Below are 23,266 nucleotides of genomic sequence, written 5' to 3'. Positions count from 1 at the left end.
TCACTCAGTAGGCCTTGCCAAGTGGTTTTCATTCTCTCTGACTCAGAGCTTTCTGGACCCTTTTATATCAAAGTTTACTCTCTGAGGTCCTTGCTGAGGTGACTGGCTATTCATAAGATCTAAACTGTGCTAACATGTTGAGAACTATTGATTGAAGAAGCTAACCCTCTGAGGAGTATTTGCATTTTACCTCAGGAATCAGGGATATCAAATATAATATTCTAAATTATAGAAGAATTCAAGGAAATTGAAGGAAAGAGATTTGGGGGTAAAAGGCTATTGACATCACACACACAAAAAGGGCTCTTGAGAGAAAGGGTGGCAAATACAGTGACTCCAGATGGAAGATAGATGGTGGGCATTTGGGAATGGTAGGGAGTGGGGAGGGGAAAGACTATTAGATATTAGTTGAATTTTAAAGTAGAATTTTATATTTGGAAAATGAAAATGAAGTATTACTCTTTGTAATATCACAGAAAATACAGTTCTACAAAAGTTTTTCAGAGATTTAGCAATTCTCAATCTTGGGAGTTTCTACACTTCATCGAGGTGAGTATCTCAGAATTTTGATGGATTAACTACGTCTATTCCTGCATTGAAGGTTATGACGAAACAAAAATAGAGGAAAACGCATGGACTTGAAGGCAGGTAGACTTAAAATAGAATTCTCATTCAGTTCTTACTAAGCTGTGTGATCTTACACAGGCTACTTCATTTCTCTGAATCTGTTTCCTTATCTGTAAAACAGAAGACTTTCATACTTTTCTTGTGAGATTGTTTAGATATTGTATGCGAAGGCCTAGTGCAATGATCTACTTCTAGAAAACAATCAGTAACCAGTAGCTCTTATTATCATTATTACATTTCCAAGAATAAACCCTGCCTTATTGTTTAATGGCACTTGGAGGTTGCCAGGAAGGCCCAGGGCTACTCAAAAGTTCTGATTTTTCTTTTGAATCACGAAAGCATGATTAATGACAATTTACACAGTTATTTTATGCCATTTCAAAATTCATCTCTATAGCTGCCACTGAACCTAGCACAATGCTTTGTGCTTAGTAGATATTCAATAAACATTTGCCAAGCTGAAAAATTTGACAACTGGAAATATCCACATGGGGTACAGGGTAACTCTGTTGATTCAGTCAGAATATCCCCCAGCCTCCAGCCAATGTGGTATTCTCTTGAGTGCCAGCAATAAAAGTTATGGGGGGACATCAGGTTTTTATTTTCGGCGGAGAAATACATTTGCATGCGTGTGTATGTGTAAAACTAAAATGTTCTGGCATAAAGCAAATATCCAAGGGGCAAACTGTGAGGAGGTTATTTATTTATTACAAGTTATGGATGAGTTCTCGGGGCTTCCTCATAGCTCAACCATGTGTGAGACCCATGAAACAAAAGGATCTTAATGAATATGTGGAAATAACAGAGCTTGTCCTGGTCAGCCCGCAAGATAGACATCCAGCCTCTTTAAATAGTCCTATTGGGGGCAAGAAGGTGATTTCTGAGAAGCCTACGTCTTCTGTTATTGCAGAGCACTGTAGGGCTTACCCTCATATTTGAATATTAAATTAGTGAAGGCAGAATCTACGCAATACCAACGGTATTAGTCGTGTCTGCCGGGGCATCCAATACCAGATGTCACTTTTCTGATCTTTCAGGCTGGGCCTTCACTGTTTTTGGCACGTCAGAGTTCGCATCTGAGTACAATTTAAGTTGTAACAATGCAATCAGCGTGCCTAACTATTTTTTTGCCTTCCTCTCCTGTTATTTTGGGAGCTGAAGCTATGAAGTCTCTCTGCCTACTAATCTGGGAAGTTCGAGACAATTTTCCTAGGCTCCCTTCCCCCATCCCTTTTGAGGGAATGAGAAACCCTGCTCTCTGCTGCCTTGCAAACATTCATTTGTAAGATTTACGGCAACCTTGCAAATAACCATTCTCCAATGGAAAGTAATAATTTATGTTGGATGGGTAGAAAAAAGTTCTGATCCCACTCGTTTTCCCACCTGTGCACCTCCTGGGAGGGAGGCACTGGTCAAAAAAATGAATGTGTGCTGGTGAACTGTTTGTACTTATTTTCAAGGTTGACTTAAAGTATGATAGTTGAGAATTCACCCATCTGCTATACCTCTTAAACTGAGTCTAATTTGCAGGTATGAAAGGAGCATAAGTCCAGGTCTACCTCATCGTTTCCAATCATTAAACAATAAGATTGAAAGGAATGTTATCAGGCCCTGGAGTCTTCAACATTTGGTCTGTGGACTGTGCTCCAAAAGACGCTTGGACAATTCTCATGTGTAATCGGTTCTAATGCAAGGGTCTCTTTTTTGTGTGTGGTACACTGTATGTGACATTGGCTTGAATGATGTCTCTGCTTTTAGATTTTGAGCTTCCTGAGAGCAGGCATCACAGTTTTGTGTCATCATTTAGTACTGTGCGGGGCACAAGTTATGACCAAAATGAAACCTCTGTTGAACTATATTGACATTACCTATATGTGCTTTTGTCACTTCTACAACCCTAGTTTTCAAAAGTCACATCTATTGCCAAGTTCCAGGTTCCGCTTTGAAGAGTCTGTTTTTCCCTCACCATTCGTCTTAGCAGTTCCAGCTCTAAGACAGTATTTGAAAACTCTCTGTGTCAGAGTCTTAGCAAGATACAAATGGAACTTTCAAATTGGATAATGTGAGGAGAGTTTAATAACAGGACTACATACAAAGGTGTGAGCAGAGTATAGGAAACCACAAGAGACAGCATAGAACCCTGGAATTAATAATAGCAGAATGCTGTTACCCTCCCATAGGATGAAGAAGGGAGCTGCTCCCTGAATATAGGGATAGAGAGGATAATGTTGAAAGGGCTGCGGGATAGGAACTCTGACATTTGATGAATTCATCTAGCCTTTGGCAACTCAGCAGGGAGGCAGCCAGGGGAATAAATATCCCAACTTCTCCACATTGGCTGAAACTAATAGAAGCCAAAGGGCAGGGAACACAGCAGGGTGGGAAAAGTGGAGAATGGATTTGTAGGTGCAAATTGAAGCTATCAACACACTTCCATGATAGCTTTCACCCCCTCAAATAGCTTCAGTGTAGTTCTGCTTCCAGTTAAGATGTAGAAGGATGCGAAAGATCTTCATTGCCATGAAAACGAGAAATCAACAGAAGCCAAAAATTCCTACTAATGAGCAGCTCTGGACACAAATCTAAAACTACTAACATTTAGTCAAAACTTCAGAGAAATGGTGAGCAAAAAACAGAAGATTGCTGAGGTTGGAAGCAGTTAGAGAAGCAAGCCTTCCAGAGAATGATGATCTTTCTTCAAATGAGCAATCTGACAGACTTTTCCTACTCTTAAGGGCTAGCCTAGTGGATTTGAACCTGGAGAAGCTCCAAATCCAGAGATCATTCTGCCAAGTAACAATCTTTAAGACTTGCCGTCTTGGTGACTTTGCAGACTTGCAGTACTGCAGTTTTGAAGTCTTGTGACCTGGAAAGATTGTGGTCTCACAGGCCCAATAGGTTCACACTCTGCAGACTCACGTTCTCAAGGTCTGACACTCTCATAGTCTTGTGGTCTCATTATGTGACATATTTGACATCTAATAGTCTTTAAATTTCTATTTCCAGGTCTAGTAGTCCTGGAGGTCAAGCTGACTCAAGGTCTTGCAGATGTGAAGTCTGACAGTGTTTGGTCCCAGTGTGCAGTTCTGGAGAGAGGCCTGAACACACTGTCAAGGCATCTGATGCTAGAGGAAAACTGAGTCTAACCGAATCTTCCACCAAAACTCTCTCTGATTCAACATCAAAAAAGATAAATAACTGGGGCCGGCCCGGTGGCGCAAGCGGTTAAGTGCGCGCGCTCCACTGCGGCGGCCCGGGGTTCGCTGGTTCGGATCCCGGGCGCGCATTGACGCACTGCTTGGTAGGCCATGCTGTGGCGGCGTCCCATATAAAGTGGAGGAAGATGGGCACCGACGTTAGCCCAGGGCCGTCTTCCTTAGCGAAAAAAAGAGGAGGATTGGCGGATGTTAGCTCAGGGCTGATCTCCTCACAAAAAAAAAAAAAAAAAAAAAAGATAAATAATAAGCATCCTACTGGCTGTGCAGGAAGCTGGAGCTGGAGTGAAAAGCAAAGAGAAAGCATATTAGACTTGTATTGCTTGAATCTTAAGGTCTTGTTGGAAGGACTAAAGCCACACTCTGCCCCAAAGTAGCTAAATGTATAATTAAATCAAACAGATTAGCCTTTCCACCTATCTGTCTAACATAGAAAATAGTTTTCCTTATTGAGAAAATATACGTAACATATTGTAATGTAATATGACATATTATATATGTCATAATATATAACATATATATGACATAATATGTCATATGTTATATGACATATTATAAAATAATATGTATGTATAGATATATAATATCTTTTAAAAATCTACTACAACACCTACTGTTCTTTTAGGCACAATATCCAACATACAATGTTACAAGACATGCAAAGAATTGAAAAATGTGATTTGTGGTCAAGAAAAAAAAATAAATTAAGAGAAAGTTACTCTAAATAAACTAAATGTTGAAATAAAAAGAAAAGGAATTTAAAATAACTATGACAAATGTATTAAAGAATCTATAGGAAAAGATGCATATAATGGTGAAAAGATAAGCAATTGAGGATGTTAGAGAGTTTTTGGAGAAACAAATAATCAAGTGGAAATGCTAGGATGAAAAATATATATCCGAAATAAAAATTTTCTGGATGGGATTAATAGAGAAGTGAACAAAAGAGAAGAAAGAATGTCTGAACTGAAGCAGGTCTACAGAAATCATCCAAGCTGAAGCAAAAAAAAAGATTTAAAAAAAGAAAAGATCTTTCAATGATATATTTCACAGTATTAAGGAGAATTCCCAGAAGAAGAAGAGAGAGTATGGGCCAGAAAAACTGAAGAATTATTGGCTGAAAATCTTCTAATTTGATAAAACAGAAGAGCCACAGACCCAAGATGCTCAGTGAACCTCAAACAGAATAATTACCAAGGAAACCACTGCTAAGCACAAATTGTCAAACTGCTGTAAATTAGACATAAAATCTCAAAGGCAGCCAGAAAAGAAGTCATATTACATAAAAGAAAATAATGATAAGAATAATGACAACCTGTCATCAGAAACAATAGAAGCTTGACAAAAATGGAATAGCATATTTAAAGAGACAAAAAAAGAGAACTATCAACTATATATTCAGTGAAAATATTTTTTAAAAATGAAAGTAAATGTAAATTAAAGGCATTTTCAGATAAACAAAATCTGAGAGACTTTGTTGCCAGTAGACCCACATTACAAGATATGCTAGGGGGAGTTCTCGGGTGAAAGGAAATGATACCAGAGGAAGTTAAGATCTATAGGAAGCAATAAAGATCACCAGAAATAGCAATAAGAGAAAATATAAACATTTTTTTCTCTTTTCTTGATAATTCAGAAGTCAATTGACTATTTAAAGTAAAATAAGAATAATACTTTGTGAAGTTTATAATATATGTAGAGGCAAATATATAATAAACATAGAACAAAAGGGCAGAAAAGTATGTAAACAGAATAATAAAGTTCTTACATTAAATGGAAGCAATATAACTTTAATTTGAGGCAAATTGTGGTATGGTAACAATGCATATTGTAATTTCTAGAGCAATCACTAAACAAAAGCTAATGAAGTATAGTTTAAAAGACAATAAAAGAGGGGGCTGGCCCGGTGGCGCAGGAGGTTAAGTGCGCGCGCTCCGCTGCGGCGGCCCGGAGTTCGCTGGTTCGGATCCCGGGCGCGCACCGATGCACTGCTTGGTAAGCCATGCTGTGGCGGCGTCCCATATGAAGTGGAGGAAGATGGGCACAGATGTTGGCCCAGGGCTGTCTTCCTCGGCAAAGGAGGAGGAGGATTGGCGGATGTTAGCTCAGGGCTGATCTCCTCACAAAAAAAAAAAAAAAAAAAAAAAAAAAGACAATAAAAGAGGTAGAATGTAATAATACTAAAAAATACTCAATGAATGCAAAATAAGACAGAAAAGGAAGTAAAAGGACGGACAGAACAGAGAGCACAAATAGAAAACAAATGGCAATGTGGTACACTTTATTACACATTAAATGTAAATGGAAAAAAACACTCTAATTAAAAGACAGAAGTTGTGGAACTGGTTAAAGGAAAACATTTAAACATTGGTTGCAAATAAAAGGTGGAAAAAACAACATACCATAAAACATTAAGAAAAAGCAAGTTATTGACCACATTAAAATCAAGGAAAGTAATCTCAAAAGAAGTGTATAACAGAGATAGAGTCATTTTTAATGATAAAAGATATTACAAAAATAATATCTTTGTAGATTGTAGATAAAGATATCAAAAAATTTTTACAATCTTAAAATAGAGATTAATAAAACATGAAGCAAAAAAGAGACAGGACTAAAGGGAGAAATAGAGGTTTTAGCATAGTGTCTCAATAATTAGTAGTTCATAAAATAAACCCAATATGGATATAGATTTGAACAACACTATCAAATAAGTTGATCTAGTGGATATTTACAGAACACTCTACCTAAAAAATGCAGAATACACAATCTTTTTAAGCGTATAGGGAATATTCACCAAAACAGATCATATGCTGGGTCATAAAACTGGTATTAATAATTTCAAAGGACTGAAATCACAGAGTACAGTCATGTGTCACTTAACCACAGGGATACAATCTGAGAAATGCATTGTTAGGTGATTTCATCCTTGTGCGAACACCATAGCGTGTACTTACACAAACCTAGATGGTATAGCCTATAGACACCTAGGCTATACGGTATAGCCTTTGCTTCTAGGCTATAAACCTGTGCAGCATGTTACTAGACTGAATACTATAGGCAATTGTAACACAATGGTAAATATTTGTGCATCTAAACACAGAAAATGTACAGTAAAAATATGGTATAAAAAATAAAAAATGGTACATTTGTATAGGGCACTTACCCTAAATAGAGCTTGAAGGACTAGAAGTTTCTCTGGGTGAGTCAGTGAGTGAGTGGTCAGTGAATGCGAAGGCCTAGGACATTACTGTATGTGACTGTAGACTTTATAATCACTTACACTTAAGCTACACTAAATTTATATGAAAAATTTTCTTTCTTCCATAATAAATTAACCTTAGCTTACTGTAACTTTTTTACTTTAAAAACTTAAAAATTTTTTTAACTATTTTACTCTTTTGTAATAACACCTTAAAACACAAACGGACTGTACAACAGTATAAAAACATTTTCTTTCTTTATATCCTTATTCTATAAGCTTTTTTCCTTTCTTTTTTTTTACTTTTTAAACTTTTTTGTTAAAAACTAAGACACAAACACACACAATAGCCTAGGTCTACACAGGGTCAGGATCATCAATATCACTGTCCTCCACTTCCACATCTTGTCCCACTGGAAGGTCTTCAGAGGCAATAACAGGCATGGAGCTGTCATCTCCTATGATAAGAATGCCTTCTTCTAGAATACCTCCTGAAAGACCTGAAGGTTTGTTTACACCAGCATCACCACAAACATATCAGTACTGTGTTGCACTATGACATTACAACAGCTTTGATGTCACTAGGTGAAAGGAATTTTTCAGCTCCATTATAATCTTATAGGACCACCATCATAAATGTGGTCTGTCATTGACTAAAATGTCATTATGCAGTGAATGACTGTATGTTCTCCAAATATAAATAATAAACAACAATCAATAATAATATAAGCCACAAATATTTGGAAATTAAGCACACATCTAAATAATTCATGGATCAAAGAAGAAATCTAAGGGAAATTAGAAAATATTTTGAACTCAATGGTAATTAACACACACTCTATCAAAATATGTGGGATGTAGCTAAAGCAGTTCTTAGAAGAAAATTTATAACATTGAGTGCTTATATTAGATAAGAAGTAAGGATTAAATCAATGAACTAAACTTCTACTCTAACCTCTTCTATTTAAGAAGTTAGAATAATAATAGTTAGAAGAAAAGAAATAATAAAAAGCAGAAATCCTAGCTAACTGATTTAAAAAAGAGAGAGGACATCAATTACCAGTATCAGGAATGAAAGTGTATACAACCCAACAGGTCCTAGAGACATTACAAGCATAGCAGGATATTTTGATCAACTTTATGCTAATAAATACAGTAGTTTAAAAAAAATGGACAATTATTTGTAAAACACAACTCACCAAAGCTGACACATAAAGAAATAGAAAATTTAAATGTACCTAAATCTATTAAAGACATTGAATTCATAATTGAAATTCTCTCCACCAAGAAATCTCCCAACTTACGTAAATTCACTGGTGACACCTGTCAGATATTTTTTATTGTGCCAAAATATAAATAACATAAATTTACCATTTTAATTATTTTTAAGTGTACAGTTCAGTGGCTTTAAGTACATTCACATTTTTATGCAACCATCACCACCATTCATCTCCAGAACTTTTTTCATATTTTCAAACTAAACCTCCATGCGCATGAAATAATAACTTCCTACTCCTCCTCTCAACCCCTGGCTACTACCATTCTGATTTCTGTCTCTATGAATTTAACTACTCTAGGTAACTCACATAAGTGGAATCATACAGTATTTGTTCTTTTGTAACTGGCTTATTTCACTTAGCATAATGTCTTCGAGGTTCATCCATGTTATAGCATGTGTCAGAATTTCCTTCCTTTTTAAGGCTTAATAATAATCCATTGCTACTGCAAACAGGATGTACAAACGTCTGTCCAAGCCTCTGATTTCAGTTCTTTTGAGTATAGACCCAGAGTGGAATTGCTGGATCATGTGGTAACTCTATTTTTAATTATTTTAGGAACTGCCATATTGTTTTCCATAGTGGCTGCACAATTTTACATTCTAGATAGCAGTACACAAGGATCCCAATTTCTCCACATCCTCACCAACACTTGCTTTTGTTTTGTTTTTTGATAATATCCATCCTAATGGGTGTGAAGTGGTATCTCATTGTGTTCTAGTAGGTATTTCTATAATGATTAGTGATGTTGAGCATCTTTTTGTTTTCTTATTGGCCATTTGTATGTCTTGTTTGAAGAAATGTCCTATTCATTTCCTTTACCCCTTGTTTAATTGTTTTTTGTTTTCGTTGTTGAGTTGTAGGAGGTCTTTATATATTTAAGATATTAACCCCTTACCAGATATGACTTGTAAGTATTTTTTCCATTCTATGGGTTGCATTTTCACTCTGTTGATAGTGTCCTGTGATGCAAAAAAGTTTTACTTTTGGTGTAGTCCAATTTGTCTATTTTTTCTTTGATTGTCTGTAGTTTTGCTGTCATATCCAAGAGATCATTGACAAATTCAATGTTATGAAGCTTTTCTCCTATATTTCTTTCTAAGTTTTGTAGTTTTAGCTCTTATGTGTAGATCTTTGATCCATTTTGAGTTAATCTTTGTATACGGTGTAAGGTAAGGGTCCAACTTCATTTCTTTTGCACATGGATATTCAGTTTTTCCATCATTTGTTAAAAAGACTGTCCTTTCCCCATGGAATGGTCTTGGCACCTTTGTCAAAAATCATTTGATCATTTATGTGAGCGTTTATTTCTGGGTTTTCTATTCCTTTCCAATGGTCTACACATCTGTCTTTATGCCAGTGCTACACTGTTTTGGTTACTTTAGCTTTGCAGTAAATTTTGAAATCAGGAAGTGTGAGACTTCCAAATTTGTTCTCCTTTTTCAGGATTGTTTTGGCTATTAGGAGTCCCTTAAGAGTTCATATGAATTTTATGATGGACTCTCAGACATTTAATACAGAGCTGTCAATGACCTTGGATAGTCTTATGCAAGAGGCTTTGTTATTATGAATTTAATGTCTTATATAAATATAGGGTTATTTATATTTTTTTAAATTTCTTTTTATATCAACTTTTTTCTAAGAATTTGTATTTTATGAAAGTTGTCAAATGCATTGACATAAATTTTTCAAATTCTTCCTTACCTCAAAAAGCATGAAACATTGCTGAGAAATTAAAGAAGATTTAACTAATTGGAAAGAGACATTATAATTAAGAAATAAAGACTCAATATTTTTAAGAGGTCAATTCCCAATTCAGTGCATCTCCCACCTAAATCCTAGCAGGCTTTTTGGTAGAAATTGATACAATGATGCCAAAGTTTATGTGGAAATTCAAAGGACTTAGATTAGACAATACAACTTTGTAACAGAAGAACAAAGTTGGAGAATTTATACCATATGATTTCAAGACTTGCTATAACGCTAACTAATTAAGATAGTGTGGTATTGGCATAGGAATAGACAAAAGGATCAATGAAACAAGATTTTAAAAGTCTAAAAATAAAGCGGCACACATAGTTTATTGATTTTTGAAAAAGCACCAAGATAATCGTGGAATTATCCAATGTGGAAATAATAGTCTTTCAGCAAATGGTGCTAGAATAACTAAATATTCATTTTAAAAAGAACCTTGATCTCTATCTCTCATTTTTCATAAAAGTTAACTAGAAAAGTAATATAGACCTAAAACTATAAAACTTCTAGAAGAAAACATAAAAGAGTATCTTCATGACAATTATCGTCTTGATCTTGGAGCACACAAAATCTTCTTAGACATGACACCAAAAATATAAAAAAGAAAAAAAAATTATAAATTGGGTTTCATATAAACGAAAATTTACTGTTCTTCAAAAGACATTATTAAGGAAATGAAAAAGTAAGCCACAGACTAGGAGAAAATAATCACAATGTATATATCTGAAAAAGAACTTGCATCTGGAACATATTAAAAAAACTCCTACAACACACCAACAAAAAGATAACCAGATTTTAAATGAGCAAAAGACTCAAAAGGCACTTCACACACAAAGACACACAGACATACACAGACACACAGATGCACATAGACACAGACACACACATACACACAATGGCACTTAGAAAGTTGCTCAACATCATTAGTCATCAAAGAAATACAAATTAAAACCAACATGAATTGGAATGCTTACACATTCTCCATGAGAGTGCAAAATTGTGCCATCACTTTGGAAAATAGCTTAGAAGTTTCTTACAAAGTTAAACAAAAACCTATCCCATGATTCAGTAATTCCACTGCTAGCCGTTTATTTATAACAACCAAATCTGGAATCATCCCACATGTCCATCAGCAGGTGAATGGATAAACAAATTGTGGTCCATTCACATAAGGAATACTACTCAGCAATACAAATCGATGAATTACTGATACGCTCAACAGCATGTATGAATCTCCATGGATGAAACATTATGTTGAGAGAAAGAAATCCCATAAAATAGTGCATACCATATGATTACATATGACGTTCTAGAACAGGAAAGACTAAGCTATGGTGATAGAAATCAAAACAATGGATGGAGGGGTATTGACTGCAAAGGGATATGAGGGAACTTTCTGGGGTGGTGGAACTGTTCCTTACCCTTAATGGGATGGTAGCCACACAAGCATAGACTTTGAACTATACTTTAAAATTTGTACAATTTTTAAAGATATTTTATAATTCAATAAAGTCAATTTTTAAAAAATTTGTTCCATCTTCTTTCACTAAAGGAAAGCAATTAGTCCACGATTGGACCAGGGTTAGAACTACTATTTTCCACTGTTGTCATCCCAGGAAGTGGCATTAGAAGATACATCAGTCCATTTTCTTTCCCTGTGAATTCAGGTGTGCCAATGTCTTGGGCAAAAATCCTGAAACCTTCTTGATGTAGAGGACATTTCGGTCCAATACAAAGTGAGCTCTCCTTTGGAGTGCTATTTGTTTCCCATGATTCCCTGACACATGCATGCAAATATACTTTTGTAGTCTTTGTTACACTGATTTTAATTAGTTGTATCAACTTAACATTCATCTTATTAAAAGGGACATCACCACACTACTTATCTCACTAAAAATAACACTTTTTTTTTGGAATAAGTCTAGCAAACATTTTGTTTGCTGTTTTTGCAATGATGAGCCATTATGGTAGAGACTCACTATTCTCCAGGACCCTGGTTAAACAGTGGAATTTTAGTTTGTAATCAGTCTCAGTCCATCCCCTTGCTTTCAGGCAGAATTTGCTTAAGTCATTCCAGATTGATTCAATCTATATCCTATTTTTAAGCTTTCACCAGGAACAAAAGTTCCACCACCACTTCTCTAATATGTAGAATTACAGTCTTTGCAGCTCTTATTTCAAAGAAACTCTTCTTCATCTAAGTCAAATCCTCTGATATGAGATTTAGACAAGGACTCCAGAGGTGATAAGTAGCTAGTTAATATAGTAAGAGTGGGGACCATGAACAGCAAAGAGAGGATGGGGATTTATTAATCAGGATAGGCTAGTTTACACTATGGTAACTAGCTATGCAAAAAATCTCAGCTAATTAAAACAAGAAAGGTTTTTTTCTCGATCATGCTGCATTTCTATTGAAGATTGATGGGGGTTAGGACGTGTTGGCTCTGCACCAAGTCATCCTCACTCAGGAATCCAGATGAACAGCATTTCCAAAATCTGGACCATAACTGTCACTTCCAATCACATTTCACTGGACAACTCACAAGTCCTGAGAGGAAGCAGTAAATTCCAAACCTCCCAAAATAGAGGACGAATGGATATTGGCAAGTAGTAGGATAGTTGACCATATTTTGGCCACATTGATTCATAAAAATATGGGAAGATCAAAGGTCCTCAATGGACTGCATGTATCTGTGTGTAGGTAAAGCTTCAAGATTTCATGGAGCAACTGGGCTGGAGGACAGATTCTGAGCTAAATCTTGAGATTGGCAAAAACAAGAGGAACTAGAGGACCGGACAGAGACTTGGAAATGGATAAAATTATATCTGTAGCCACACAAACCGTGGCAATGGGGACAGGTGTTACTTGGGCTCTTGCCTGCAGGAATTAGATCGTTAATATCAGAGCATCAATGAGAAGAGCTTGGATCTAGGCACAGCTTGAGGGCTTGAAGGCCAGTCCTGAGGTGCTGTGTCTTGAAGCAACTGACAAGGAGAACCCCTGGGTTGCACCTGGTGGGGTCTGCTGGTGTAAACTGAAGCCTCTAAAGTTCAAGCTGGTGTGTCTTGGAAAAGGGGCTAGTAAGCCAATAAATGTGAGAAGTCCAAATGAGAGGAAGCTATAGAAAAGGGCTAATGAACTGGGTCTGGCAGTCTCTAATGTCTAGTGTCTGGCAGTTTACTTGTCTGGGGAGGAGAAGAGAGAACGCGTCTACATGAAAAATAAACAATTGACTGCTAAGCTGTCTATAAATGTTCTAGAGTGGATGCATAACTTTCAGAGAAACTTTGTGGATGAAGTTGGCCTGGTACAAGTTGCTCAGCTAGGAAGACTTCTCATGGCTACATGTCAGACTCAGTCTGCCACAAAGACACTTTCCAGCTGCCCAACTGTGTGAGCAACTGTATAGGAGTGCAGCTCCAGAAACGATAGGTACGTAGATGGTGCCTTCTATGTCACTCTAGGAAGACGACCTTTAGGACATTTGCTTCAGTTCAACCTCAAACCTGGAAAACCCTTTCTCAGGTAGATCAGAATTATACCTGAGATGTAAGTGGGAGAAAAGGCTTCTGACTCATTCAGGAAAGTGTGCTTTAAGTCCTGTTTTGGCTTGTCATAAGTAAATAAGAAACTCGGGACAACGTAATGTGCTCCCATGGCTTCAAATTTTCTTTCTCCCTGAAACTTCCAAATCCAAATCTTATCCCTGACTCCTCTTTCAGAGCTTCAACTACGTCCTGAGCTTCTCTACATTCATGTTCTATAGACACTTCAAATCAACACATCCCAAAAGAATTTAGTGTATTTCTCCCAAAACCTGTTCCTCTTCCTGCTTGCCATAGAAAAGTAACTCAGTCACTCGAATCAGAAACCTCTGATCTTTCTTTGCCTCCTGCTTCTTCTAAACACCCAAATCCGGTCAGTCACCACGTCCTTATAATTCTAACTCCTTAACAGCTTTAAGTGAGTCCCATTTCTCCATTCCCACAGCTTCAGGCCCTCAACGTTTCTTGCCAAGACTATATTATTGCACTTGTTGTCCCACCTCTATTCTCTCCCCAGAGCCTTCTATTTTTCATATTGCAACCAGAGGCTTCTTCTTAGCGTGTAACACTACCATGTTAATCCTCTTTTAAAGAGCTGTTGCTTTAAGGATAAACACCAAACTGCTTAGCTGGACCTTCACTATCTGGCCCCTGCTGATCACCCTACCCCTGGTTCTCACTCAGAGTCCCAGCACTCTGCTTTCCAGAGGCACTGCCTGGCTTTCACGCTCACAAAGGAACCCTGCTGTTTTCTTTTCTTTTCTTGACTCTCACGCGTCTTTTCCGTCTTTTCCGGAACCCTCCTTTTCCTCCAGCAAAGTGCCTGACAAGTGTTGTGGTTCAGGAAGGTAGGCTGATGTGTTCCCCACATTGTAGTGAAACCAACCAACCACTTTTATGGTAATGGAAAACCATTTTCACCTACAGCTTTGACCTACATGTATCTGAATACTTCAGTTATTCAATGTTAGATCCAAAAGGCTATAGGTCAATTTTTCACAACCCTGTCGATTTTCTCCAGCCTCTGAATTAGAGACAAAAACTCTAGATACAAAGCAATTTTTAAATATCTAATCACCAGTTTATCTCTAGAGACATTATTCCTAAATTCTTTACACCACAATGATGAATAATCTTAAAATATAAATTTAGTCCCATTTTATTAAAAATATAATGAGATTTAAATATACCCAAACCTCATTGACTAGAATATGCTATATATTTTTCTTTGAAATCTTTTTCGTGCTAATCAGTTTTGCTCTTTAGCTATAGCGTAAAAAACAAATCCAGCCAGCTGTTCTGCAAATGCCAATCAAAAGAGAAATTAGGTGAAAGAATGTAGATAGATCTAGAAATTCAACCCAAACCTCTCTTTTAATGGTATGCCAGTAAAATGACATATATGAAGGGCAGTAGGCAATTTTTATTAAATTAAAATAAAATCTCAAAGCCTGGTAATACTCATTTTTTTAAAAAAGAGAGATACTTATATGCTGAGCTTAATACTTTAATATAGAAAACAAAATATTTAGCTTTAGGTAAAGTGCACTTAATTATTATTAAGCATATTAGTTACTGTAAACAGCCCAGACTTTGAAGATAACAGTTCTAAGTTTTGTCATATTGTAAATATCCCTTAATTGAAAAGAAAGCCCTGAGAGAGACAAGATTAGCACATTAAGAACATGCAGTTTCTCTACCTCATCTGCTACATGATTCTACATAAGACTGAATACTTTATTTGTTGATATAGAGGATTATGATTAGCCCAATAATCAATATTTAATATAAGAATTAAGCTTAGTTATTGAAGAGATAACTAAGATTTTTACCAGTTGAAAGTTGTAGTTCTAGGAGTCAGAAATACAGAAGTGAAGTATAAGCAATAAGCTGAGTTAAAAATTTAAAACACTGAAGCATGGCATTTATTTCAACCCCTCCTCCATCCACTTGCTTTTATTTCCGAGTTAGATTGGTGATGGAAAGGGGCAGCGAGGGTCGGGGGGTGGAGATGGGGAGAGGAGTGATTGTGGCCAGGCATCAACTCTGAATCCAGCAGCAAAGCTGAGCAATGGATCCTAGAATGCAGGCTGCTTCATATAGGCTTCAGGCTTAGAAGATTGAACCCACCAACTGGGAGGCAGCTTTGTGGGCTCCAAACTGTTACAGGGAATCCTGAAAGTTCTAGGGGTCAAGAATCCAGATGCCTGTGTAAGATTCAAGTCATCCTTCAAATTCTAATTACAATATTAGATGAGGTAACTTAGGGGAAAAGAGCTGGCACATAATCCATGCTGAGTACAAGGATATTCCCAACCAAGAGTGAACCAACCCCCTAGGTCACTGTAAATCAGAGCAGTGACCCCAGGTAGTAGGTTCGTGATTCGTGGGCCGATACTGTCAATGACTTAACACTGAATCAAGGGAAAAAACTTCTTTCCGTTGAGAAAGATGACAGTTTACTGTCAGGCATAGAGCCACATCCACGTATCATAATTAACTAACAGTTGTTGAACATCGTCTCTAGGGAATTGGACGGTATAAGGTGCCATGCTTTGTAAAAAAAAATGTAGTATACTACCCAGGACAGCTTATATCATAAAATAAGACTCACTGGTCATATTACGCTTACAAATATTTTGATTGCAGTTATTTGAATTCAATAAAATGTAATGAGGTGCTCTTAGCCTCTGGGCAAAACTGACACAGAACTTAATTAGCACTAGTCAGCTGAAGGCACAAAATGTTCCTAGAGAAAATTCTGCTGTGCCATACAAACATGCAACTCTTACTGACAGGTCCTTGGAAATCCTGTGCATAAACTTCCTATGCAAGCGAGAGGGAGAGTGTGCTGATAACCACAAACACTACTGGAACTGAAGTAGAGTGTTCACTTATTTGACAGAATAAGCTAAATTGTTTCTAGACCTTCGTTTCCTCCCCAGAGGTCAATATTTTTATTTTGCAACTTCTAGCTAAGCACATTGGCCAATAAAGCAGAACAGGGGGCTGTTTTTTTTAAGGAAATTTGGTGGAAAAGAGACAACTTGAAATTAATTCAAAATTACTGTTTGGTGGTTGCTACATGACCTCCCACAGTCATGAGAACTAGAGGCGAAGGTGACTTTCTCTCAGTAACTGGGACAGGGGATTTTTTTCTTCCTGAAGAGTCAGGATTATGTGACCTTATAAATTGGTCTCATTACAGAGCTACTGACAGACAGACATATTGGTTGCTGCCAGTAGGCATATGGGCTGAAATTTGGAGGAGGTGGGGAGAACAGATGGAATGGGGAAACAGAGTGATGGACGGGCCCCTCACACAGGGCCCAGCTGGTAGGGAGCAGGTCATGTCTGTTACTGCTAAGCTGAGAAAGATAAGTGTGTCAGCAGTGGTGAAGGTGACTCCATCAATCAACCTCTTCATTACGGCAAGAATGAGCCTTGTGGTCTGAGGGTGGAGGAAGGGGGCTGGTCATCCCACACCCCACAGGTGGCAGCTCTGAAGGGGCTTATCTTTCACATTGCCAGAAGGAAGAAGAATGTGCCCTACACAAGTCACCTTTAGTTGTTGCAGGTCCTTTGGAGGAAACTCAGTTGATGATGTAATATCTTAAAGTTTATTTTTAAGTGTTTTTACTCTGAGTAAAATATTACATGTAAAAGAGTAACATTACAGAAGGTTTCAGGTGGACATCAGGTTCTCTTCTGCCTCTATGGCAACTCCCAAGGCCAAAGGAGTAGAAATAGGGAGGCTATCTATGTGTTTCTGGAATGTACGCCCCTTGAGAGTAGTGACTTGTTGCTCTTGTTAGTCTCTAATACCCAGGTACCTAAAACACAGCTGTGCAGTACATATTTATTGAATGAATTAAGTCAAAAGTATGGGAAATGCCCCCAAAAGATTTTAACTTCCAAGCCAATATATTTTCTGGGTCTTTCCCTGACATCTATTTTCACTTGACAGACTATTCTTTTCTACTGTTTGATCCTAGGTTCAACAGGTTTGACTTAGGTAAGGAGCAGTAACAAATGGAATAGTTGAGACTAGAAGTAGTTAATAGATACACTCGACTGGGTAAGAGTTCCCCTGAAGTTTCACAGTATAGTGAGGACATGATAAAATTTGGGGAAAGGAGTGCTGCTTTTATTCTGGGGACTATATCCTTATACAGAATACTGAGAGACTGGTTGGGTCTGTGTCAGTTTCTTTAAGGGCAGAATATAATTTTATTTATTTTATTACTCAGTACAATGTCTTAAAAATAATGATGCTTAATAAATGTTGAAACAATGAGTTTAAATGATTATTTTCTATTCTCAAAATTCTCTAGTAAAGTGTAGTTTCCATGAACTAATTTGGTTTTCTTAAATATTTCAGGGAGAAAAAAAAATGACTGTAAAGGACTAGGAATGTGATCCAAAGATCATTGTGTTTGTAAATATTCTGATCTATAGTATTATTTATTTCAAGAGAGATATCTTTATTCTCTTAACATTTTTACTAAAAATTTGGTCATGTGGAAATTAGAGCAGTTTTCGAACTTAGCACAGCAAATAGTTGAATCTAAAAAACTTTTTTAATAATTAATTATTAATATAGACCAATTTATGAAGAAGGTGGGGGTTAATGATTTGTAGATACCTTTAAAGGTTAATTGAACTCATCAAACAGGCTAAATGTCTGAGATTCTATTTACATTTTCTTTTATCTCCCAGTTGGAGATTAATGATATATGTATCACTCATAAGAAAATTATAAACGTTTTTGAAGTTTCTAAGCAAATTCATTTTCTCACATGTATATGGCTTTGAAAATTTCAAGTTTATTGCAAACAAGTTCTATTACATACTAACATAATGTAAGGCTATTCACTTAATTAGTTTGCATATCCTAAGAGACAACTGTCTATTTGTGAAGTTAGAACAGATTTTTGTATAAATAATTAGAAAAGAGTTTGTTAGATTTGAAAATGTGCCCAAATTTAAACTGTGGGGGACAGTTGACTCCCGTGTGATAAGGTTCGCTTCATGGAACCTACTGGACTCTCAGGAAGGACACATTGCTGACCTCAGTTCCCGGTGTAGATAGCAGTTTCCTAATTGATAATGAACGGTTTGAACTAACAAACGAGTCTTGGATTGAAGGAGGCTTGCGGCTGAACACATTAGGGGAGGAGACGAGGTGATTAAGTGCTCGGGCTCCGGGATGAAAAGGACTTGACTCCAAATCTGGTGCTGTAGCCTTCGGTGAGTTCATTAACCTATAATTCTCTTTTTCGTGTGAGTTCGTGTTGACGTTTAAAACAGATAACGCATTCGAAGCATCTCCCATAGTGTCTGGAAGAGCACTCGGATTGCAATGGTTTTATTTTTGCTGTGGCTGTTAGCTTTGCTAACATTATGGTTTGGTTTTTAAATTCCCCAAAGATAGTGCTTTGTGTTCCTACTCTCTAAAAACTACCTTGAAGGAAATCTAGGAATTCAGTCTTCCTTCCTTCCTTTCTTTCCTTCCTTCCTTCTTCCTTTCTTTTCTCTCTCTTTCTTTCTTGCTTGCTTTCTTGCTTTCTCTCTCTCTTTCTTTCTTTCTTGCTTTCTCTCTCTCTCTCTTTCTCTGTTTCTGTCTCTTTTTCTTTCTTTTTCTCTCTTTTTTCTTTCTTTCTCTCTCTTTCCCTTCCTTCCTCTCTTCTTTCCTTCCTCCCTCTCTTTCTCCTTCCCTTCCTCTCTTCCTCCCCTCCTTCCTTCCTTTCTTCTTTTTCCATGTCTACATAGTCAACAGATTTTAAGTATTTACTATATGGGAATCCAGAAGCCTCATGCAGGTAGGACATTTAAGAATGCAGTTTCGTTGTCTGCAAATAGGACGATTTATACTGTCTGGATTATCCCATAAGTGGAACAATACTTAATTATAAGAGAAAATGCCGAATATTAGGAAAGTATATCTCCTGTAAATATAGATGAGACTTTGAATTCCTGAGGGTATTTTTCATTCAGTAATATTGATCAGAGTAAAAAAATCATGACAGATTAAAGGTATGCCCTCTTTTAGTTTTCCTAGTGGCCTGCAAGACCTTCATTTTCTTATCTGTCCTAAAACATATATTAGTGTCTTCCCTGAATACATTTGTGTCTCCTAATGTGTGAGATATTCACACGCCAGTATTGTTTAGAATAAGCTGCTGCCATGTATCTTGACAATGTGTGCCAATCCTCTAATGAGGAATCTCTTCCCACCTCTGGTTCAGTTTGTTCACAATCACTTCAATTTCTATTGATCCTAAAATAATGTGGAAGTAAAAATAGATGTGCTCAAGTATTTCTATATTTCTATATTTAATTTGTTATTTGAAACTTCAGATATTGACTTTCGGAAATTGAGAATTGACTATGGAGAAGAGAGCCTAACCACAATCTGTATTATTTTTCAAAATGCTTTGGGTTTGGCAAAAACTAAAATTCTGGGTGCCAAGCCCCTTTCCTCTTAATTTTTAAAAATCATGTGTGTTTCAAGGGAAATTTAATCCACATGTTTCTGATTCATTTGCACTCAAGTTGTCAAACTGTTTTGTAATCACAAGTCTCTATCTTTCTCTCTCCACGGAAAGAAGAGTTTTTCTAAGTGTGCGTAAACAAGACCTTCTCAGGAGAATGAATTGAATTTCAAATTCGGAAATCAAGGATGGACAAAAATGTGCATATGTCACCTGCTCTTGGGAGAGGAATAGATTTTTGGACTTTTGATCCTGACTCAAACCTTTTGATGCAGACATTCACTTGCCCTTGGAAAGACATGGTTCTTCCCTCCAAGAAAAAGTATTTTTAGAGTTCAAATTATACAGTAGAAGGTGCAAAAATGACCAATGACACAGGAAGATTCCAATTCTTTAAAATTATAAGTAATTATGACTCTGAATAATATTAGAATTTTATTTTATAACAAAAAATTATTTTAAACTTTATAATCTCCACAATTGAGTTTATTTATAACTATCAACTTTTCATCGCTTAGATGTGAGCTTAACAAAGCAAAAGTGCAAACTTTCTTTCCCCAAAATACGATATCTAAAGTTAAAGTTACAAACAGGAGAATTTACAGGGGGAAAATAAACACAATATTTTTAAAAGCTTGTTCCATCTCTGAAAATAGCTCAGAATATGCTGTATTTACATATTTTTCTTATAAAACATTCTGTAGTGAGAGTTCAAATACTGAAGCTTACTACAAAGGAACATCCCATTTGGGAACATGAAGAACTTCTGTTTTACGGGAACTCGACCATAGTTACTCCCATTTGGATCTCCTAGGAAGTGCTAATTCCGAACACTTCCTCCTTTATCACGAGATCAAACCATTTGGACCACTTATTATCATGTACCCAGTAAAACTCAATCTGTTGTGTTAATTAGTTATGTAAACACATTTTATAATTGTGAAGACAAAGCAGAACTAGGCAACTGGGTAGGTGAGAAAAGATCAAAGATCTTCCTTAATAAATTGTTAGCTAATTTGTGTTTGTCTTGTAGTGCTTCTCCAGGGGGTCTTTTAAACCCAAGCTTGGGAAAATCTGCTTAGAGAACAAGGAAGCTTTGGCAAAAACAGATCTTGTCAAGCTCCCCAAACTGACTCAAAATCAGTGAAGTGAGAAAAAAGGAGTACAAAAAAAGAGATGAAAAGGAATATGAATTCCTCTTGAGGAGACCCTATTCTTAAGAGTAAAGTGTGGAGAACTATCAGATCACATGTAGCCTATTTTTATACTAGGAAACAGCTTTTCCTGGCCCCCACCTCCACCAAGAAAGATTGTGTGTAGCTTGCTTTGAAAATAATCAAGTACTGTAGTGTCTATACCTCTCAAAAACTGTTATGAAAAGGTACCTCAATTTTAGAAAGACAAGAGGCCTCCTGGGGTGCCCCACCCCCATCAACATTACCTGGGTGTCTTCCCTGCATTATTCTCCTTCATAGCATTTTCCACTATCCACCATACTACACAATTTACTCATCTATATTCTTTTACTATCTTTTCCAACTAGAAAGGCCGTGAGGGCAAGGAGTTTTGTCTATTTGTTTTCCACTGATTTGTTCAACGACTTAACTGAATGAAAGAATGAATATATAGTAATTTTCTAAACATTTTTTTTAGAAGCAATATGGTATAATACGGAGTTGTTCCACCACTTATATGACGGGAAATGGCCTTGAGAAGTTCACTTAATCTTTCTGAAATCTATTTCCTTACAGGTATATATGGTTATCTTTATCTACCTTTCAAGGTTGTCTCAAGACTGGAGATGATTGAGGTCAACTGCCCAGCAGTGTTCGGTACGTAACAGATGCTCAGTAAATTGTGATTGTTGTTGTCATCCTCATTTCTCTTTTCCTTTGTCTTTATGCAGACTGACTAATGTTAAGACCCTTGAGTTTAGTATCATTTCTCTTTACTTTTTACCTTGAGCCTCTTTATTCTTTTTAGTTTTAGTCATATTTTCTATAGTATGTTCTTGACGGTTAGTTATCTCAAGTGTTCAAAAGGCAGCAATAAAATCAACCAAATATGATAATTTACTAGAACTATTCTTTAACATCCTCTGAAAATGTCCACACATTTGTAAATTACTACTGATTTCCCAATTTCCAAATCTAGTATAGGTGGGGGTGAGTATTTTCCATTTCCAGGTATTGATATTTTCAAACCCAGGGACAGTTAGCTATTACCCACTTTGCCCAAGGTTTTCAAATAAGATTTTGTAGGCTTCCTTGAAGTCTTTATAGAGATGTAATAGTCCCAGATCTGTATATGGGATTTGCCTCAGCCTCAATCGTGTCTTTTAACTTCAAGTCCTGTTTCTAAATTATAGTCCATCCTGAAATTCCCTCCAGGAAGGCTGGGAGTGCAGAAGAAAAGAGGAGAATAAAATTGCCCAAGAAGTTACCCTTCTAGAATGTTCTTCATCTGGTCTTATTTTCTGGCACTCTGCCTGTTTCACAAGTTCCCAGTTGTTATCTAATAGTCAACTTGAAAATACCTTTTACCTATTATTAAAGTAATATGTAAAAAAAAAAAAGTAATATGTGGTTATTGTAGCGAATTTAGAAAATACAGACAAAGAAAAGACTAAAAATATTCTGCAATCTCACTACATATAACCTCTTTTCTATTGTACAAATAGATATTTATTATCACAAAAATGTATTATAGTATATATATAGTATTTTGAAGTCTGTTTTTTCTTTATAATTTAGCATAATTATCTTTTCCTAAGATTAAAAATGAAAGCATTATTTTAATGAGATAGTATAGATATATTACTGTCTATTAAAACAGTCCTTTGTATACGTGATGGAAAAAACTATATATTTCAGCGAAAATTGAAAATATGGTTTTTTTATTGTAGATAAGAGGAAAAGATTTGGTAGTTTTAGTTTTTCTCCTGCCAAATAACTCACTTTATTCTTCTTATTTTCTTCCTCTTCTCTCAGATAAACCTTGTAAATAAGAGACACACACACAATCTATAGATCCATGTCAGTAATCTAGAATTATAATAAAAAACCTTCTTCATTTTGTTCAACGTTTTCTCCCTCAATACCCAGCATATTTGTACTCAATAGTCCTAAATAAATATTAGCTGGATAGTTGAAC

Source organism: Diceros bicornis, chromosome 23, assembly GCF_020826845.1.
Source record: "Diceros bicornis minor isolate mBicDic1 chromosome 23, mDicBic1.mat.cur, whole genome shotgun sequence".
NCBI classification, from domain to species: domain Eukaryota; kingdom Metazoa; phylum Chordata; class Mammalia; order Perissodactyla; family Rhinocerotidae; genus Diceros; species Diceros bicornis.
This window is presented reverse-complemented; position numbering follows the sequence as displayed.